The 16,611-nt window shown below is 36.5% G+C and overlaps 1 long non-coding RNA gene across 1 annotated transcript in view; it reads left to right on the forward strand.

The window, feature by feature from the left end:
- The first annotated feature begins 238 nt into the window (after nucleotides 1-238).
- LOC118681874 (uncharacterized) overlaps nucleotides 239-16,611 on the forward strand; it is a 181,798-nt gene continuing 165,425 nt past the window's right edge. Inside the window, exon 1 of the long non-coding RNA XR_004977617.2 lies at nucleotides 239-276. This is a non-coding gene — a long non-coding RNA (uncharacterized lncRNA). The remainder of the gene's footprint in view (nucleotides 277-16,611) is intronic.

Consider the following 16,611-nt stretch of genomic DNA (forward strand, 5'->3'; position numbering starts at 1 on the left):
TATAGTTCGATGCAAGCTTTCAAATCGCTTTATTATACAATAATTAATTAATAAACTACCTATAATTTTTTTGAATAAACTACTCCCTTCTTAGTGTTGTTTCTATACTTTTTTTATCACTTCTAATATTTATTTGAATTTTTGTTATTTTATGTCCCTCAATTCATTTCCTAATGCTATTTTTCTATTTCTTTTTCCGATTACACTTTCTTTCATTTCATTCCATTTCCTATCGTTTCAGTCATGTGTTTTTGTGGAACGTTCCACTCGAGTAAGGTAAGTGAGTTTCAAGTAATCCACTAAAAATGCATAAGCCTCGCATACAATATTTAAAAATCTTCGCGGCAATACTGTTCAGCAAAGCTAGTGGTAGGGGCAGGTTTATTTAAAGACAGGAAGTGCAAACCGTACTAACTGCAATTAAATGACCTCAAAATAAAGCAAAGGATGTGCCACAAATAGAGGAAGACATCGAATGACGTGTAATTTACAACTCAGCGGTGGCATTTCGCTTTTCTTTTTGTTTTTTATACGTTACACACATGCAAACTTACATATATGTATATATATATATGTATATGTAGGTACGCCAGCGCTTCTGCACCTCGTTGGCATTTCCGGGCGTTTACAATCACTTCCGTTATATGTGCATATCACGCCTAAGGCACAATATGCCCTACCGTTTGAAATTACAATAAATGCCGACACACACATACTTATATATATACACACACATGCATATATACATGTATGTTCTACAATATGCCATTTGCTTGCACATCCGCATTTCCCAGTCTATCCCGCTTAGCCGCCGTGGCTGTACTATCACAGCATTTTGTTCCAGCAAATCCACAGCGAATGTTTGTGGCTGATAAAAACTTGCAATTCACCAACTAATGTCGAATATAAATGGAACTCTAAGCGGCGTGTGTGTGTAGGTGTGGAAAAGTCAACTTCGGTACTTGTATACCTATGGCATTGGCGGCTGTAGGCACGTGACCCACCTTTTTCACACGCTTTGCTACAATATTTGTTCGTTTTTTTTTTGTTTCCGCAGCGCTAAGTTACTTCACATACACCTAAAACCCACCGCCAAATGGCGTTTAAACGTTATATATACATACATATATATTCCATGTGCACGTCAGTTAGAAAAACAATCAGATTAACGGCGGTGAAAATAAATTGGAAACAATAGTTGCATATTCAGGTCCACAACAATGTGAATGTGTTAGGGTAATTGACTTAGGCGAAGCGCGTTCTGCGAGTTCATAGTAGCCGGAGTCATCGAGGAATAAGCGATAAGTTGGCCTATTTCCTGACAACTAACACTTTAACGACCGCCTTAACTGTGTTAACGGTTTGTTGAATTATTGGTTGCGGTGTGAAATGGTCTGATAAGCTCAGGTTGTCATTAAATAAATGCAATCATTGAAAGTGTTCGATTTTGCAGTGAATATTTTTAAGTTTAAGCTCTTTTGTCACACTTTCAAAGATATGGTTGTAAGTTATACGAGTTTTTAGCACGGATCTGGTGAAGATTAGATCTAAGGAATAGCAATTTGAAATATTAGACTCTTTCTTGTAGAATTTATTTAAAGCGTGCTACTTTGGTTCCACTTGACTTTTCGTAGCTGTTCTATCAGCATAGATCATTGACTTGACATGTCCTTACTGAAAGAATATATGGGAATTAGTACTCATAATCAAGGTGGTCAACTGAAAGGTCTCCTCTCGGTCCGGTCGGTAAAATTCCATCCTAATTTACACTTAATCGATTAATAAGACTTCTATTGATGGTATTGTTGCCTCCATCCTCAGTTTTATTCCATCCTCTGAATAAAGATATTCTCGGGGTGTAAAGAACACCATACAGTAATGATAGTATTTTCAGTATGTTCATGCTAGAGAGCTTTCTGGGTTTATGATCTACATATATGAAGAATTTCAGAGCAAACTGGACGTCGCTGGGTCTTAATTTTATAAAATAGTCCTAATAGAATTGGCTTCTTCAAATTCAATAGTGGTTTAGCAGTATTTTTAATTTTGTGAGTTATATGATGGCATCAAGATACTTTGCGATATACTAGTCTGGGTGCCAGGCCACAGCGGAATCGTAGGCAACTGCAAAGCTGAAATCTGGCATAAATAGGCACCTTAGTCCTGCTGTCAGTGGATTGTGAACGGGCTGGTGCTCTCTTCGTGCGTTCTACTACTGGTTAGCTGGGCTTCGCGAGAACTTAGCCCGACCTCGGTTACCCTTAGTTCTTGCAATGTCGCAAGATCCTTTTGGCCTACGGTTAGCTCTTCAACCGCAGTAAGGCTAGCCTTTCTCTAGTTGCAGGAGTTTTAACTGGTCATTGCCCTAACGATGTTCTTGTGGTAATGTTGAGATTCTTATCGGATGCTAGCTGTAGTAGTGTCCGGAAGAAGTCGAGGTAGAACCATTTTAGTACACGCGTGAGATCAAAACTTAAACGATTGAGAGTTCACAGTTTCAGACATCCTGCTGAGTCGGTAGACCTCAAAGCGCTTTGTCTACTAGTAAGAGCTAATTACGGTCGTTCGATTTTAGTTAACAAACGACTGGACTACTTCCAGGTGCGATCCCTAATCTTGGGGATCAACCATTGAACGTTAACTAAAAATATATACTAACATATTAGAGTGAAACTATAAATTGCGTGCCTTAAAAATTACTATTCCAAAAATTACCAACACAATATGGTTGCAACAATTTGATGTTAATGCCAACGTGTTACTAATTTGGAAAAGAAAAAACTACGCACGAAACTTGATGCGAACAATCTATTTATACACGGCGAAACTTTCTAGACACATTCATTTCCGAATTCGCCAAAAAGTTAGCTGTAAATTTACAACAAACTTTACGAAAAACAGCAGCAGGTAAAGCAACATTTCACGAAAGCGCAAGAATACGCCAACCGTGCAGAAGTGAAATGCGAGCAAGTGGTCAAAGAGTGTGGGGTGGGCTGTGGAATCTCGGGCGCGCACGGCAACTACTACTCGAGTATGCAAAGAAGTTTCAACTTTCAATAGTTGGCAGCGGCTGAGAAAAATTATACATGCAGATAAAGAAGAGGAGTCTGAATGGCGGAAGGACCGCAATAGTGCGGGCGGTTTGCGATAAAAAGGTGAAGCTGTAGAAAATCCGCATAAGCTGAGCAGCAGCATCTTGTGTAACCACAATAGCGTGTATAAGGCATAGCTCCTTAAGCTTACAAGCCATTTTACTTAGTCGCTGAAGCGTTAATTGGAAATGTAAGCAAGTTGAGAAGAAGCAGAGGCAGAGTACTCATGCGTAGACGTGAGCGGGCGGCGGCCAGGCGGCGGTGATTGCACACTTTTGTAACGCAATTCAACAATTTCACGAATCGATTTGTCGCTACACCTCAGTGGTTTCATCGTTCGGTAATCGTATGGCTGTGACGAGGTGTGCGGCGGCGGTGAAGGCTGCTGAGAGCGAAAATTAATTAAGAAAATGCACGCCAGAAAGGATTAACTATACAAGCGATAAATTGAATTTTAAATTACTTGAATAACATGAATATTTGCGTTACGCTTAAAAGCACAAAAACAAAGAGAACCAAAAAAAGCTTATACGAGGCCTGTATAATAAGTTAGCGGCTTTGTAATTAGCATGCGTTTTGCGGTAGTACGGGTCTTATTGCGAATTGAATTTATTACTAATTTTAGTTTTTAGACTCGTCTTTTCTCAAATCTGCTATTACCACATAGACATTTTTTTAGGTATAGTAATAAAAAATGGGATATGGAAACCCCTGTTATGTGGGTTCCTTGTTTTACAACTCAAATAGTTAAAGAAAATGTTGCTGTGTATGTGTATCAATTTGGGTTTGTTCTTGCTCAGTAGAGTGACTTTGAAACAGGTCCTACTTGCTCTTCCCTCTCTGATTTCGATGAACAAAACTCATGCGCATCCCCAATTCCGGCATTTGTTATCAGCATCGATCTCTTTTAATTTCTTCCTCCTTATGGAGCTCTGCTTTGATGTTATGTGAATGTATTGTAAAAATTGGCGGCGGCTCTACCGGTTTGGTCAGCCATTTAGTTACGCTCTATGCACTCGAGTCCAGGAATACATAGCTAATGTACGCCTGTCGTCTCCATTGCTTTAACCAACTGCCCTCGTGGTGAGAATACATTAAAAATGCAAAGTGCTTTGTATTAAGTCGAATCGCTTACACCTTAGCCAGAGCCGTTTTTAAGTATACCCACATTGTTGTTATGGGTCAGTGCTCCATTATTTTGCATACCTAATATATTTATGTGCACTTTTACTACCAAAAATCATAAACCACCCACGAACGCGGTCTTAGACTCAGGGAAGTGCGGTGGAAGCGAGAAATAATTTGAATTCCTATCAAACAACGGCTGTTGTTCATTGCCTGCAGCCAAACGGAGTCAACAAATAAACAACGGACGCGGTGTGGTCTTAGTAGGTGAAGAAAGCAGGGAGTCGGAAATTTTATATAGCCGCACATCGAAGGCGTTCAGTTGTGGTTGACGCGCACGCTAGCGTTAAGAAATAAAAAATTACCGTTGTATTCCTTTGGTTTTTATTGTTATTATTATTTTACCATTTTAATGCTTTTCAATAATGAACGCAATAAGCATATAAATATAATGACAGAAAAATAGGTTGGTTATTTGTTATGCTAATGCAGTTTTGACCTAACCAACTTTCGTGGTTTGAAAGCTTTAGAGAAAGAGTACGCGGAGAGGGCACTTTAGTGTTAGATGGAATTTGTATATAACATTGACTGCTTGTTATACAAAAGTTATTTAAAATGATATTCAGTAGAAGTTGTTATCTTATGTGGATTATTTCATTCACGTTATACAGAATATTAATTCTGGACGGAATTGTAAAATATGTAATACCCTCTGAACAAAAATTTGACCCGGACTGACAAAACGAAAATACCATATTTTCACGTATCACGTATCAAAGAGGCAATTTTTCGATGACTTCACGACCTTTACTGAAACCTTTCTACTACGCAAATACTTGTGTGCCTGATAAAGTAGACTCTCCAATACTTCTGCAACACTTTCAACTCTTATACTCCGTCTCGTACCCTAAAATGAAACGAAAGACTTTTATGCACTTCTTATGGACCGAGGCGTACAAATATTGTCTACGTTATCTTCCCTAATTATCATCATATACGAACAGAAAATAGGCCTGCTCTATCTATCAACCTACGTTTATCTCAATGCCTAATTTTTTCTCTTAGCGATTTCGCTTGGTTATTATTATTTTTCTAATGTAAAATTTTAAAAACAATCGTTCCATTGCATTTTTCAATATCATCCAAATTTGGCATCGTTCTACAAGTATATTTTCAAATGAGCTTGCGCGGCATACATTTGGGCTATTAACTCTCAACAGTTATTAGGTGTGTTCTATCCACTTTAGGGATCGGCTTGACGTAAAAATGCATTGTTTTTAAAACATATTTTTATATAAACTTACCAGGTTTCATTCTCCTTGAAAATTTTACTGACAAAGATTTTGAAATTCTCCATAGTCTGAATAGAAACTTTCATAGCCACTCATCAGTCTGACTGTCGAAGTTTGTTGTCACCTTACCAAAACTCTCCGGTGTATACTTAACATTTGAGTGTTCTCGAAACTATTTTCCAAATCTATCCTCTTGCTGTATTGTGTAGAGTTTTCCCAACTTAGATAGATTGGAAAGACTGTATTCGGAAATATATTCTGTGATCGCGATTGCCCAAGTTCATAATTTTTTACTTAGTATACTTTCGTGATGAATAAATTGCTGGATCGATACTAGTGGTATATATGAATTCATCCTTTGTAAACTTGCTTAATTGTTCTATTATATACAGACTATTTTTTATTTATTTTTATTCAGCACAAAATATTTAATATTCGATTTGTGAATGCCGTGAACTGAAGGAAAATATTCCCCTACTCCTATGTAAACTATTGTATTTTGTGTGCCCTGTCTGAAGCGCCTAAATGTATGCCAGCACAAAAGAACTAGTTGTATAACCCGATTACAAATGAGTATGGAATAGGATTAGGTAAATCGTCGACCTTAAACAAAGATAACAAAAGCATATTTGTAACCTATTTTCGCATACAAAATCCAAGCACTGCAAACCGTGTCGCCTAAATGTATGCAGAGTTGTGGCTAGAGTGCTTATTTAAATTTGCATTAGATACGGGATGACGTCTTATTGCTTGCCTGCAGAACCGTGCTTTGGTTTAAAGCGGCAAAAAGCAAACAAAGAACGAAAATATGCTAAAGAAGCCAACGGATTATTTTTGGAGAGAGTTTCTTGGAATTGACACAAGAATGTTTACCAACAAAGGAGCATTTTGTAAATATATTTGCATGCTGCTTGAATAAGCATGTATGTATAGGCTTGTAAATACACATAAATGCTTGCCTTCGAAAGCTGTCTGCCAAAAATCACGAAGCAAAGCATAGTTTGTGGCGCTGCTGCGCTCATTGTTTTTGCTCAAATATTTCGTACATCATTAAGTAAACGCAGGTGCGCGCTCTTAAAGCGGCTTTGGTGGAGCGCGCCGAGTATGGTTTTGTGTGTGTGAGTGTGCTCTACGCAAGTATGGCTATGCAGGCTGCAGCGCCTAAATGTATGCCACAGCTGGTAGCGCTCACGATGGAAGGCATTTAGTCGAATGTATTTACATTTCAATGAAAGTGTAAGTGAAAATTGAAGTTGCCGCTCCTATGCTATTCTATGCTCTGCTCGGCTGCGGTGCGATGCGGTGAACTGAGCTGTTGTTTAGCGAAGCGTGTGCGCAATTAACCGTTAAATGCTTTCAATTTGTACAAGTATTTACTTATATTTAATACCAGCTGTATGGCAGCGCTTCATATTGCACCCCAACTGCTCGAGTATGCGCATTAACACACACTCACACACGTACACACCTTATCGCCATGTAACGCCCCTCACACTGTTGAGTAACGTACATTTTTTGGCGCGCGCGCTGCTCATTTTGGTTTAATGAAGCCACCATTCGCTGCCTAATTAGCATTTCGGTGGAATTGATTTTTTGTTGTTTGTTGTTGTTCTCACTTTTAATGTTTTGCTTGTAATGCTGAAATTAATTTGTTTATCAATGACGGCTCCTCGGGCGTTTTATTTGTTTTTGTGTTTTTTTCTTCTCTTTTTTACAGTTATTTTGGGAGTGAGCGATTTCCACATTTCATATATATTTTTTGGTGTTGTTATTTTCATTGCGGTTTTGTGTGGTATAATTGAAAATGTCGGACATTTTTATATGTGAGGGGTATCATTGAGCGTTGTTGTTATATCAATGCCTCTAATGGTGAATATTTGATTAGGAAGTTGCATTATTTTATTTATTGTTCATTTAAGTATACTATTATTTCAAGTAAGATTAGTAAAGCGATAATACTCATAAATACAACTTTCGAAATGATAAGAGAATGTGAGCTCGTTTATTTTTTTGTGTGCTTCAAGTAGGTCCCTGTGCAGTAGACACGTATGTAGTCAAAAATGACTTGTTAACGTTATTTTTGCCGGATTATTTTACAGGTCTAAAGAGAGTTTGCCATTCAGATATATAGTTATTAATATTTTTACAGCTCATCTGACTACGCTATGAAGTCGAAAGGATAGGTAATTTACTGATTACTGACCACTTTACTGTAATTTTGTTTCTTCCAAAATTTTGCCTATTTAGTTTACGTTATTTTACATATCAAATAACTACTTTAGTTAATTTGTTTTCTATTCATATTTTCAAAGAGATGGCAACACTTTTCAAAATTATCTCCGACAAAAAATGTGTCTTAAAATCCTTTTTTTTATTGCGTAATGTTGATATTTAATTAGTTTAATTTACATAATTTGAGAAAAAAATTAAACAGCTGGCAACTCCTGTCAAAATTTTTTTCAACTATTAGTTCTTTTGAAACTCTTCTCTAATATCGACATTGTAATAATGTGTTTATTTATAAATATTAAAAATATATTCAAACAGATGGCAACCTTCCAACTCTTTTTAATTTCAACACCGAATAATCAAAAATATATATAAATATGTACATGCAAATAAATTCTGGCTTTCCCTAATGTGTGGTTATATTCAAGATATCATGAGCGTGACGAAATTTTGTTGCGTTACACAATTTTGTTGCGACCTGTCTTCTTCAGTAAAGACTAAAGTTCATTTAAATATTATTCGCAATTTTTAGAAACTTTTGAAATTTTTGTCCTAAAATAACTATTTGCTAATAGCATATGTAAAGCCTCAACTGATTGTAGGTGGGTGGAACATCTGAATAAAAATCCCACACATAAAACGTCAGCACTGCGCTCGATTTATCCTTGAGCATAAAGTTACTTGTGCAGCTAATTGAATTGCTGCTTGCACTAAAGTGAAGGCGACACCCACACATTACACACAAAACATTTGCACTAACACATATGTACATATGCATATACATACATACGAGTATATCGAAGTGCTTGCGCTGCCGTTTTATCATCTAGCGTTTTGCTATTTTTAACAGCTCGAGCTTTGCTGCTGAGGCGATACTCATATTATTGCAGGTTAGTTGAAGCGTTTTAAATTTCAGCATGAAAAAATATGAGCGTGTTCTACAAGGAGGTGTGCTAGTTGGTAGAAAAAAATAGAAAAAGTGTGTATTAAAAAGATTTAAGCTATGAACAGACAAGAGTGGCGCGTAAAATAGCAATAAAGAAACACAGGTGCTCGCTTTAAGTTTTCTTGTAGAACCCAAAAGAGTTCGAAAAACGTCTGCTCTTGAAGAAATTATATACATATGTACATATACATATATCAGTGAGATATAAAAGTGCCTTCAGAGAATTTTTTGCGTCAGCAGTAAGCAGTTTGACAATGGTAAAAGTCATTGAATATTATTGTACGATGTTCTTTACCTTTTTTTGCTTCAAAATTTGCATTAATTTTTCATATATTTTTTTTATATATGTTATAGATCGTAGAGTTGATTCTAGCGCTAAACGATAATGCAAGATCTCACTTGGACAGCTGTGAACGCTTTTACTTTCTTATACCTAGAACTACCTAGAACTACCTAGAACTTAGATTTGAATTATCGGATCGAACGCGCTTATATGATTCCACCTCGCTTTCCTCCACACAGCTTTGGCAGAATGCAATCGACCAGATATTTTTATATATTTTACACACAATAAATATCCTTAAAAATGTATTCTCTGATCAAACAATAGTTCCCAGGATATAAAGAGTATCCTCCTCCCACTCTCTAGTTAGAGAAGAGCGCCAAATGGAACTTTGAACTCGCCTTAATGGACTCGTAAGTTGAGATCTCTTTGATGACCTGTCATAAAACCTCGGCCGGAAGCCTAAGTAAAACTTCCTTAGCTCGAAGATAAAATCTTTTGGCAACAAATTTTCTATTGCGATTGACTGTATTTGCGATTCTTCAGACTATGGTCCTATCCATATTCGCTGGCTGGACATTTTTTCCGACATGATTTTTAAGAAATATTTCGACAGTGTTCAGTTTTATCTGTGGTTGGAAGTTACAAAAATTGGGGCTGGGGAAAAAGTTCAACAGATCATGTGTTTGAACAATAAGTTCGTCTTAGTGTGTATATAGAAGCAATATCTTTCAAGGAAAATAAAGTATCTTATTAAGTCCTATTCTCTTACTCTCTCTATTTCTCTATGTAACTTTTTCTATTTAACTCTTTGTCTTGTTTTTTCTCTAGCTCTTTCTATTTTACTCTCTGTCTCTTTTTCTCTCTCATTATCCTCCGCTCTCTTTCTTCTCTCTTCCTCTTCTCTCGGTCTATTTTTCCCACTCTTCTTTCTCTGTCTTCTATCCCTTTCTCTCCCTCGCTCTTCCTTCTTTCTAATTGGAGGTTGTATGGTTTTTTGAAACAAAATAAACTGTTAACGTCACTGCAAACAGTTTGTTGGAACATATTTTTGAACAAAGAGCTAATCAACCCACACATAAAGAGTATTATTGAAACCGAAACGTTAATATTTTACGATCTCGAAACAATTAAAAGAGAATTACGTGCACCTACTAGCATTCTCACAAAAAAGATCTTAACGTTAAAATTCCACGAAATGACAAAGATATTGCATTTCTCTGCCTTTCCGTGTCATAAATTTCATTTATTTTAACATAGCATCCGGTGGAAGCCCCAAGCGTTCCTGACATTGGTTTGCCCTTTTTGTGTGTGCGTGCTCATAAATTTATTGAGAATTTATTGCTCATGCAACATCACACCATTTCACCTGCGACGCAGTTAAATCGCTGCTAGGGGCGGGCCCCATATCGTACATAACATTTATTAACTAATTCATTCATTTAGTTACTGTGTCGTATGCTCGCTTAAACACTATTGTTGCTACATATAAAATTCAGACTTGAAATATTGCTGCTTCATAAGAGTGAAGGTCGAGGAAGAGAGTGAAAGTGAGTGCGGCGATAAGTGAAGCAGAGCAGTGTGCGAGCAAAGTACGGAGTTGTAGTGGCATGCAACAACATGTTGCACATACGTTATATATGTATTGGCCCCTCAAGTCACTTTCTATAACAGCAAGCAGCAACAACAACCGTGTTTGAGTAATACAAACATTTACACGCACACACATAAACGCCTTAAAAATTTTAAATATTTATGTATTTAAATGCTGGTGTGTTCTTAAAGCTGCTTGCATGCATAAGCTTTTTAAATTACAGTTATTTTTCTGCTGTTGCATGCTCTACCTCAGTTTTCGTGCTCATAGTTGTATATACATATGTACATATATACAATATATATGTATTTCGTACCACACAACAATTAAAATACAATATTTGCCGGTTGCTTTCTGAAATAAATGCATATAAGTTATATGTATATACAGATGTACAAGTATGTATACATATATGTATGTATGTGTTTTTGTTTCACACAAAAGCGACCCTGACCGCTCACTGCTGATATTTCATTTCACTTTCAAGGATATCGCCTTAGATCCTCTGAGGCTTTTATGTAAACGAGCAATGCACAATTATTTCGTTACAACAATAAATATAAACTATGCATGAGAATACGTTAAAATAAAAATATACTAAATTTTGCGTAAAGCTTAAAATGCTTTTCAGCTGAATAATGTTGTGGCTTAAAAAGATGAAGATTTTTCCTTTAATACTATACACATATTATAAAATAGTTTATGCATAGAAATCAATTTTATTTTAAAAGTGCGCGATCCCGAAATTTCGGGATTGAGATTTCGGGATCCCGATTTTTTTTCACTTCGTGAATTTAATGTAACATGACAATGTGTCCGATTAAAATCGAGCTTCCGTTCCGGTAGTATTTATTTATTTAATATTATTTTTAATCAAAAGTGCACGAACCCGAAATTTCCGGATTCAATTTTCGGGATCCAATTTTTTTCAACTTGCCTTTATTGTAGGCCCAACCGAAATCAATATTTTAACGTTTTTGTTAAACGAATAGCTGCATAGAACTATTAATTGCTATATTGCCAGGCACGTTTTTTTATTCAACTTAAAACATTGCCAACTTGAGAAAGCCTGCCGCATTTTTACAGTATTTATTATTTTTTTAACAAAAGTTAGTGGTACCGAGATTTCGGGATCCCGATTTATTTTTTCGCTTCATTCTTTAATGTAGGTCTGGCCAAAACTAACGTTATTGCGGTTCTTTTTACCAGATCTGCGCAATCCCGAGGTTTCGGTATTCAATGTTCGGGATCCCGATTTTTTTCAGCTTTTCAACTTATTGTAGGTTCAACCAAATTTCACCTTCCAACTTTCCTACATTATTTTATAAACTTAATGATGAACAAATCTTCCTTATTCTCAGTTTGCAGGTTTTTTGAACTCCAAACATGTCATCTGTAGTCTATTGATATCAATTCTCACGAAGATTAGGATGGAGTACGTATGCATGTAGTTAGACTAATCTTTATACCAGCTATAATTGAAGTCACTTTCAAGGCAGTGATGTTGTAATATTTTCAAAAAGAGTTTCAAAAATTTAAAGTAAATCCATTTGCCATAACAGTAAAATGCTCATATATTATTTTTTATGATCCCCGGAAACTGCGGTCAAACCTACATCCCACGTTGTATTACTGTGAACCACTAAAATTTACGCAAGTACCTTTAGGGCTTTCGAAATATACGTAGTTGAATTCGGCAAACCGGTTCATAGAATTTAAGAAAATTGTGTATAAATTTAATAACCAAAGTTGCCGCAAGCACATACTGCAAGTACTCCTACACAGTGCTATATATGTATGTACTAGTACTTTATACCGCAATCTTTCACCTTGACAATTTTCACCAAATCTCAGTTCTTCACACCGTCGCTTTTCGGCCAGCGCTTTTTGTGTTCAGCATAACATTGACGAAGGCTGCAGCCTTGAGCGGCAGAGCAGTTGGCAACAGTCAGCTGACCTTGCATTGAGAGGTAACAATGTCATTGTTGCCAGCAGCCATGCCAATACTTAATTCAGCGCGGCAACGACAGGGCTGCGCACGACGGGCATAGCCTTGGCTCTCACACAGCCACCGGGCTGTCGCGACAGGCGAACATATAAACGTACTTGCTACACTGTTCTCGTATCCGTTTGTAAGCATAAGAAGCTTTGTATGTGTGTGTATATGTAGGTATTTGTATAAGTGTGTGTATGCGGTCATAAATCAAAGTCAATCAGACTCCATTTGCAAATATTTTCAAGACCACTGACATAATTTTTTGTTGCAACATAATTGTGTGTTTTTGCCATCTACTATATAGTGCTGATTATATAAACTGCTTGCCTTTAAGCAGCTTCGGAGCAGACTTGTCTAAATATTCTTTAACTTTTTTTGGAGGAATTTTGTCGCGCTTGTCCTTTCCTTTCATATATTTTTCTTCCATATATTTTCATATCCACCTGACTGCTTGCTTGATACATTTATAGCAAACATAACAATGTATGCTTGTACGTAAGACTGTGTATACCCAAATATGTTTCAGACTAATACAGCCCAAATAGTCCCTGTTAGCATACATCATTACACCTGACTGCCTACGACGAGCTTAAGTCGGATTTGCGAGCATTTTCGCATTGAATCTGAATTTCACTTTACATCACATTGCTTTCTATTTACATACCTCCTTCCTCACATATTCAAATTTGCTTTTACTTATATTTAATACCACTACTTCCCTCACTTTCTTTTCTTTCGGCTTTATTTGCTTCGATTGGGCGCACACACACACACACCGAAGAAAATTCCTTCAAACTTTGATATTCCCACGCTGATACGAAGGAACTCCTTATCGCCCGCCAATTTTCACTCATTTGTTACAAATGATATTGCTGACATTTTAGAGAGGGTTAACAATTGTTTTATGGGCTTGCTGCTTTGTTTGTTCTTTATATCCTTATATTTTAGCGCGCATTAGTCAATAGCTGACAATTTACATTCATTTATTTTATTCTCTTTTTACCTATGTGTGTTGGGGCTATAGATTTTTTACTTTGAGTAAGAATGTGCCAAAAATAAATAATTGTTATTAAAATATTATTGATTTGTGAGTATTACATAGAGAAACATTCTTCGGTCGACCCGAAAGTTTGGAATTGTTGAACCATGTAAAATACGGGTTTGGGATTTAATATTATATTTTTTGTCAAGTTTCAAGTTAAATGCTGTTTTTGATGATTTTGCAGCCTAAACAGAATATATTAAGATGCCCAGAAGGAAACGGCCTATAAAATATACATATAAATGATCAGCATGACGAGCTGAGTCGATTTAGCCATGTTCGCCTGTCTTACTAGTTCCTTAGTTTTGGAGATATCGATCTAAAGTTTTGCACACGTCGTTTTCTCCTCAAAAAGCTGCTCATTTGTCGGAACCGCTGATATCGGATCACTATAGCATATAGCTGCCATATAAACTGACCGATCAAAATCAAGTTCTTGTAAGGAATCTTGTATATTTGTGAAGGGTATTATAGCTTTGGTGCAACTGAAGTTAACGTTTGTTCTTGTTTTTTTCAATAAATAAGTTTTGTTTAACACTCAAACTCTTTTTTAAACTCATTTTTAGGCTCTCTGTTGTGAATGTCTCAATCGAAATTTTTACCTCCACTGTTCTACAATTCTTCTCCGAATGTCAAAACTATGAAAATTCTCTCCTCGAAAATCGTAAACCATATAGTATATAGCTGGGAAAGTTTCTCAAATTAATACTGCTCGATAGATGGGACATGAATTCGATGCCTTGGTCGGTCCAACAGTGGTTAGCATTTGAGTTCTCTCATTAGTTTGGCTAAGGATCATGATCCCTCTCGGTTCATTTTGGTTCAAATAGATGGTTGTATATAATTTAGAACTATGATTTGAAGTAAAATGTTATGACGGTTGATAACAATAGAGATATTTCAACGACGGTCGAGTCTAAGCAATCGTAACGGAACCGAACTTTTGTCTAGCCAAGGACTGTCAATTCGGCAACATCCCTCAGAAGAATTGGTGAATGTTTTGCGGCGCTATAACAACAACAAAAAGAGTTCCTATCGCCGAATTAAATTTCTACTATTTCTCCTTGCATATACAATATATGTATATTTGAAAAAAATATAAAGGCGGGAAAGGACTAAAATAATTTCGTGCCAAATTTAATAACAAATATTATGCCGGTCAACGCATTCACGTAACGTACGCAAAAGTAATTCTCAAAAATTCTCTCCAGCCATATCATGCCATATAATATTTAAATTCGCCACTTATGGCGCAGACAAATTTTCATTGATGCCAACGCAGCTACTTGCCAGCACATACATATTATTTATATCTTTAGTATATGAGCGCGCACTCAGCCATAAATTACTTAGTGGCGCACATTTTTCGCTTCCTTCACTTCGACTGGCAACGCGCTCGCATATCTGTCAAATATTTATGCAGCGGCTTTGATTGCCATTTCCTTCCGTAGACTGTTGACTGTCTTTGCGCGCGTTAACATTGCCATGACCTCATCTGCACTCGTATATCACGTTTATCAGACCATCGAACGGTGTTTGGCAGCAAAGCTCGCTTGCAATCAATGCCATCGAGGTTATGTAGATATAAATAGATATAGTTGTTTCCATGTGGGTTAAATATGGCTGTAAATGATTTAAATTTAATGAACGTATTCAACTTAAATGCAAAAAATTTGGACACAATAATTTCGAAAAGTTTGCTATTTTGTTCGAGCCGCTGAATTATTGATTTAATTTTTACGATAATAATATAGTTGTTACTTCATCTTTGAAAAAAGGCTTGCGTGAGTCTCAAGTTATTAGCCATTTATAAAAAGAGATGGTGCTTGGTGAATAACGTGATCACGGTATTAAGACTCTCCGAAACGTAAAGCACTTAGATTGCAGAAGACCGGGTTAAAAGTTCTTAAATATTATACATATATTGACAAAACGCATTGGGTTATCATAAATCTATTGAGTCGCCTATTTTCGATACAGTTTTATTTGTCTGAATGGCATAATCCGAGATGTGCCAACCTTAGTCTTGTAAAAACTGCACAGCCACAAGATGATTCTACTTAGTTTTAAATAATGACAGTTGATTTGTCATTCGTTATTTATCAGCTAATATTTGACATTTGACATTTGTCATTTATCATTTAATTTTTAGCATCTCTCAATAATCAATCGTCAGTAGAGATTAGTTACGTGATAACGGTTATTTACGGCTGCCATCTGTCACTTGTCAATTATAATTAGTTATTTCACATTAATAAATTTTAAATTTAGGACTTTATAGAATTTGAGAAAGATGAACTATTTGACGTCCATTATTGAAATATTGATAGGGCTGTGGGAGTATTCTTTACTCGACCCAAACAACATTAGGCCTTGGCTTGTAAGAAAATTGCTTAAACTGTTAAAATGTCTAAGAGTCAAGTAAGTGAAGCGCATAATCAAAAGATGTCTAAATTTTTCAACATTAGCCGGCGTCAAAGCGAATACAACAATAAAATTTGTGTACAAAAATAAACACATGACAGACTAAATGCCAAATTGTGTACGCTGTCAAGCATTTGCCAGCATGTCGGCATATTCCGGCTGTCAGTCGTCTGCATCCGCTACATACCAACAAACAAACACACTGGCAGGCAGCAGTATACACTCGTTTGCACAATACACTTAAATTATATTGACGCCTTTAGCTTCGTTTGAAGTAGGAAAAAACTTCTTCTTACTACAATCTCACTCACTCGCCCGCTCACTGAAATATACATGTAAACACTCAGACAGCTGGTGCTCACCTTTCCGCATTGACATGACTTCCGTTTTCCGTCATTTCCTGACTGTCGACAGACGCTTGACGCTTGACGCTCGAATAAAAGACGCTCGAGTATGCTATGTGTGCGAGTATGCACTTAATGCTGATGAAGCAAGAGAGTGTAAAGAGCGCTAGTGGGAGTGGAGCGGAGTGTGGCATGCGACATACAAAAGTGAAAAGTTATAAACTCTTGGAGGACTGTCAGCAGC

This window comes from Bactrocera oleae, chromosome 3 (assembly GCF_042242935.1).
Source record: "Bactrocera oleae isolate idBacOlea1 chromosome 3, idBacOlea1, whole genome shotgun sequence".
Classification (NCBI taxonomy): Eukaryota; Metazoa; Arthropoda; class Insecta; order Diptera; family Tephritidae; genus Bactrocera; species Bactrocera oleae.